The following is a 6,000-nucleotide window of genomic DNA, read 5'->3' on the forward strand; positions in this document are numbered from 1 at the left end:
AAGGTCTTGGTACTCAGGTTAATCTTAGCACAGCATTTCATCCACAGACGGATGGTCAGGCAGAGCGTACCATTCAGACCTTAGAGGACATGTTGAGAGCTTGTGTGATCGACTTCAAGGGTAGTTGGGATGATCACCTTCCTCTAATAGAGTTCGCCTATAACAATAGCTACCATTCCAGCATTCAGATGGCCCCTTATGAGGCATTGTATGGGCGTAGATGTAGATCTCCAGTTGGTTGGTTTGAAGTAGGTGAAGCAGCCTTGATAGGACCAGATTCGGTCCTTGATGCTATGGAGAAAGTGCAACTCATTAGAGATAGACTTAAGACTGCTCAGAGTCGCCAGAAGTCTTATGCAGATGTGAGAAGAAGGGAACTAGAGTTCCAAGTTGATGATTGGGTTTTCCTGAAAGTGTCACCCATGAAGGGAATGATGAGATTTGGCAAGAAAGGAAAGCTCAGCCCCAGATATGTAGGCCCTTACCGGATCTTGAAAAGGATTGGTAAAGTGGCTTATGAGTTAGAGTTGCTAGCAGATTTAGCAGCAGTGCATCCAGTCTTTCACATTTCTCTTTTGAAGAAGTGTGTGGGTGATCCAGCATCCATAGTGCCATTAGAGAGTGTGGCCGTGAAAGATAGTCTTTCTTATGAGGATGTACCAGTTGAGATTCTTGATCGTCAGGTAAGAAGGTTGAGAAATAAAGAAGTCACTTCAGTCAAGGTTTTGTGGAGGAGTCAGTCAGTAGAGGGAGCTACTTGGGAAGCAGAAGCAGCCATGAAGTCCAAGTATCCTCACCTCTTTCCTTTCGATTTCATTCCAGCTTGAGGTAATAGTTCCTCTTCAGTTTTTCAGTCATTCATGCGAAAATTCAGTCTTAGAATCATGTTCCTTCAGTTTGTACTTGCATTTTCAGCGTATTTGCATGTCCTTGGAACTCAGTTCAGTCAGAAATTCAGTTCTCAGTGTTTTGTGGTAGGGATTGCAGCCCTCTCCCTCTATTTCAGCTAGTTTAGTCTTCATTCGAGGACGAATGGTCCCAAGGGGGAGATAATGTAACACCCCGTATCCGAAACAGACCAAAAATGCAGATTTTGAGAAGTTGCAGGTGCAACTTACGGTCACCATCCACGGACCGTAGGTTAGACCACGGCCTGTCCTGGTGGTCCGTGGTTCGCCATTGCAACCCCTCCCCAGCCAGCTCAGAAAAAAATTGGTTAAGTCTCGACCCTTGGACAGACCCACGGTCCGTAGATCAAACCACGGTCCGTGGTCTGTGTCCGTGGATCAAGACCTCCTTTACCCAGCCTCTGACATGAACTACGGTTGACCAGCATGGACCGTCATTCGATCCACGGTCCGTAGGTCTGACCGTAGATCGAAGGTTAGCAGCCAGTTAGCTGAAAATTATGATGGGTCAACTTAAGATGGTCATAACTTTTAGCACAAAATTAATTATGTGTCCCATGACTATGGTTAGATAGATAATTGAATTATCTTTCCAACGCTACCGAGTTTGCTAAATTCTGACCTCCGAGTAAAAGGTTATGCTCGTTTTAGTGAAGGCCTGTCGAGCAGGCTTGACTTACGGATGCAATCTACGGACCGTAGATTGACCTACGGCCCGTAGGTCCAATTCGTAGGTCACTCCAACAGCGGTTAATTCAGGGGTCCTTTGGTCTTTTCCTATTTCGTTTAACCCCTAAGATACGTCGTTTAAACCCTAAATCATGAGGTTTTAATTAGTTTAAGCCTAGAAACATAACTAGAACTTACCTAAGTCAAATTCATTAATCAAAACTTAGAAAATTAGAAGCAAGAAAGGAGAAAAAGGTCAAGAACCCTAGTTCAAGAACGCAGCGAGGTTTCTTCAGTTCCAGCCCCGAAATCGAAAGATTTCTCCGTGGAATTCGTCACCAGGTATGTGGGATTTCACTAGTGGGTTCCTTTCGCCCATTAGGTCCCTAGAATTCAGTCAGATTCTTGATTCCATGATTATGAACAGACCTAGGGTTTCTAGAATTTGAACAGATCATCATGAATTAGTTATTTAAATGTTCCAAATCAGATTATCATGTTATTGCTCAGTTTATCGCATGAATTTCAGAACCCTAGCTATGTATTTCTTTAGTTCTTGAATTACACATGCTAGGTCAGATATTTCAGTATTCAGTTTTACATGCCTCAGTTTATGAATGCATCATTATCAGATTAATTGTTGCATTCTCAGTTTGCATGTTCAGTTTCGAGCTATCCAGTATTTACAGAAATTCAGTCATAACTAGTTAACCACTTAATTCATTGGGAGTAGCATAATACCGAGTTGTACTAGGGTTTCAGCGTACCCATATAGTCCCAGAACTACGAGCCACGTAGGTGTAAGTCCCCTCTGTGGGCAACATCAGTTTAGTGATCACGCCAGCATGCCTCTATACCTCTGGCAGGGTATATTGGGTCCTCTCGATGGGGCGTATACATCGTACTCCACATTTAGCTCGTGTGGTTTTATGTCGGTTATTAGTAGCTCCCACAGTTCAGTCAGACTCTATTGCATTGACCATATTTCAGTACAATCAGTATTCAGTCTCAGCATGTTATAAATTTGGTCATTGCATTCAGTTAGCTCAGTATTCAGTATTTTCAGTATCTATATCATGTTCATATTATATCATTGCTCTGTATGCTTTGTTCAGTTATGTGTTATTTCAGCTTTACTCTATCCTGCATGCTCAGTACCCTTCAAGTACTGACGCATACATGCGCTACATCTTCTCGTGATGTAGGTTCAGGTTCTCAGCATCCAGATCACGCTTAGATCGGTTCCCGATCTCCAGTCCAGCAGAATCAGTGGTGAGTCCTCATTCTCCGAGGACAATAGTCATGAGTTTCTTTTCAGTATTTTAGTCCTTTAGTTTCAGTTTTGCTAGACTTAGCTGGGGCCTGTCCCAACATTTCTAGTCAGTTAGAGGCTATTTTCAGACATAGGTAGATTCAGCTTAGTATCTTGAATTTGATATTTCTTTTGTATTAAACTCTCAGATTTGATATATTCAGTTATAGTATATGGGTATTCCCCATCTTTTCAGATTTATTTTATGATTTAGCTTCCGCATCAGTTTATTATCTTTAGTATGCTCATGATCATGCCAGCAGGGTTAGCTTGGGATCACCTGTGGTCCTAGGTCCCGTGTCCGCGTCTCGGGGGTAGCTTGGGGTGTGACAAAGATATTTGGTTCTCTCTAGTATGCCATGCTCGGTTGACTTTGGTCATGTCATCTAGCAACAATGATACTACCTCATATAGTTGTCGCATTAAACAACCTTGGGCAAGCTTATTAGCCACACCTTTATTGATTGAATCAAGGCTATAATAAAAGTATTGTACCATTAAATGTTTTGGGACACCATATGTTCGACATTGCAAGAGTAATTTCCAAAATCGCAACCATGTCTCAGGTAAAGGTTCATCATAAATTCTCTTGAAGTTTTGGATCCGGTCCCTAACATTTACTATCTTCGAGGGAGGAAAGAATATTTCCAAGAAGGCTTCAGTTAACTCCTCCCAAGAAGTGATATATTCATTTTGCAATTCCGCCACCCATCTTATAGCATCACCTATCAAAGAAAAAGGGAATAACCTCAACCTTGTGGACTCTTGTGAGATGTTATTGAACACAAACGACCCACATATATCTACAAATTTTTGAAGGTGCTCATGGGGTCTTCAGGAGCTAAACCCCAAAACATTCCTCTCAATTAGAGTAGTTGTAGTATTGTCGCGGTTACATGAAAAACAGCCCTTCATGTTATAGGAGGTAGCCAGATGGCTCCCATGATTTTAATGACGTTCATGTGCATGTCATTCAAATCACTCATATTATCATTTTGTCTGTAGTGTCTATCATTGTCACTAATGTGGTCACTCATGTTTTGCACCTGCAAATCAGCAAACCACACACCAAGCCACAATCTACTACAACTAAACAAATTCAAAACTAAATTCTAAATGGAATTCATTGCCATCACTTTTCAGCAGCGGTAAATTTTTTGATAATGCTCAAATTACTTTGTAAAACAATTCTAAAAAGTAAGCAGTTGTCGTCAATAAAAATACCTGACTAAGAGTCAAGGTCGACTCACATAGAGAATGATATAGTGCAAGGAATTCTATCAAGAAATTTACTATGTAAATCATTTTATTTGCAGCAGTAAGAACAATGGGGGGATGATTCCACCAAATTTACAAATAGGATTTTGGTATAAAGAGTTACTATTAAACTTAAATTTCTGAAATTCTAGTAAGTAACAAGTAATCTAGGGGTGCAGGAAATGAAAATTAATGTCACGTAGGGGTAATTGTGTTGCTTAATAGTGGTCAATATTCATGGATAGGCTAGGTTAACTTCAATGACACTAATCTATTTTCAATCTCATAATATCAGTTCATGTAATCTCCTTTCGGTCTCATCTATGTACATAACTAAACAACCCACTACCTTACACTATTCTCTCTTTTGAACATAATTAGGTCAAATAAATCTGACCCATAAACTCTTCTTCAAGCAAACTATAGATACCAAACCTTAATTGCAAGTATTGAACTAATTAACCACTCCAATCAATATCTTTCAAGCATCAATTCGATATTATAAGAATGATCAAGTTTCAAAACTTAAACTATAATATAACCCCATGCTAATTAGCCATAATCCATGGACGAAAAATAAAAAATCAGAGCAAAACACAATACCCACTACATTAAATCAGCATCGAACCCCATAATTTCACCCCTAGACTTTGGGGTTTTAGCCATCCATCACAAAATGTAATGAAATTATATCTTTCATGAAAGTAGAAAAGGGTGACATGAAATTAAGCAATTATAAGCAACACTGACTTTGAACTCAACTTCAAATAGTAAATTGTAAGAGCAAAGTTGAAAAACCCCAAGACTAAAAATGTTCACAAGGTAAAATATTTCTCTCTCTAGAAGGAAAAACTCTCACTTCAAAAGTCTCACCAAAAAGCCCATTTTTCTCTCTACTTTGGGCTATTTATACTTTTAAAAAATTTGGCCAAAAATTCACCGCGTGACCACTTTGGCAACGTTAGTCGGGCTCACCAAGTTGATTCAGCGGATCGTCATTTTCTTCTTAGGTCGCCTTTCTCTTGCATTAGGCTTCAGTTGTTTGAATCTTAATCAGCAAGCTCGTTCGAGTCTTCCTTTCGCAATAGGTGAATCACTGAGTACCTCATTTGTTCGCCTTTCAAACTTGCAATTTTCCTGTAAGTCATGTCATTTTCGGTGATGATCAGCATGTTCAGCCTTTGCGTTCAGCTAGTCGCTTTACATTTTAAGTTCACCAACCTGCCTCAATTGTTTCAAGTATTGAAAATTGTCACATTGGGTGAGTTTGTGCCAATTGGGCAATCCACCCTTCTTGTTAGGCGATCGACAACATGGAGTCTACATTTTTTCCCCGTGTTTTAGGCCTTTCTTCCAAATATTCATCCTTGCCTTATCCCTTATCCTTCATAACCGCCAATCATCAAAATATTATTAGAATATGACATAATTATTCATTTAGGACACTAATTTTGAAATTAATAGACCTCAAATGAGTGTAAAACTACCACCCATCACCAAGTCCCAGAAGAGTTTATATGGACCAATAGGATGGTTGATATACCGTGAGTTTACGGTATTTTTGATGCATTTCACTTAGAGTTTTTGTGTGTCTTGGGCTAGTTTGTTATTAGAAATAATGTTTTTCTGTAATTCTTGCAAGAAATAAGCTTGGATGCTGGTTGATTTAGACAAGAGCTGAAAAGTTCAGAAGGAGCCATTGATAGAGCCAACCATGGACCGTAGGTCCATCAATGGGCAATTGGTGGGAAGTCGTAGGTCCTTGTCAGAAAGCTGATTTTCAGTACTCAAACCACGGAGGGACAGAATGTATCATAGTCGAATCCACGGACCGTTGGTGGAACCGTCATCTAA

Source organism: Solanum stenotomum, chromosome 5, assembly GCF_019186545.1.
Source record: "Solanum stenotomum isolate F172 chromosome 5, ASM1918654v1, whole genome shotgun sequence".
Taxonomy (NCBI): domain Eukaryota; kingdom Viridiplantae; phylum Streptophyta; class Magnoliopsida; order Solanales; family Solanaceae; genus Solanum; species Solanum stenotomum.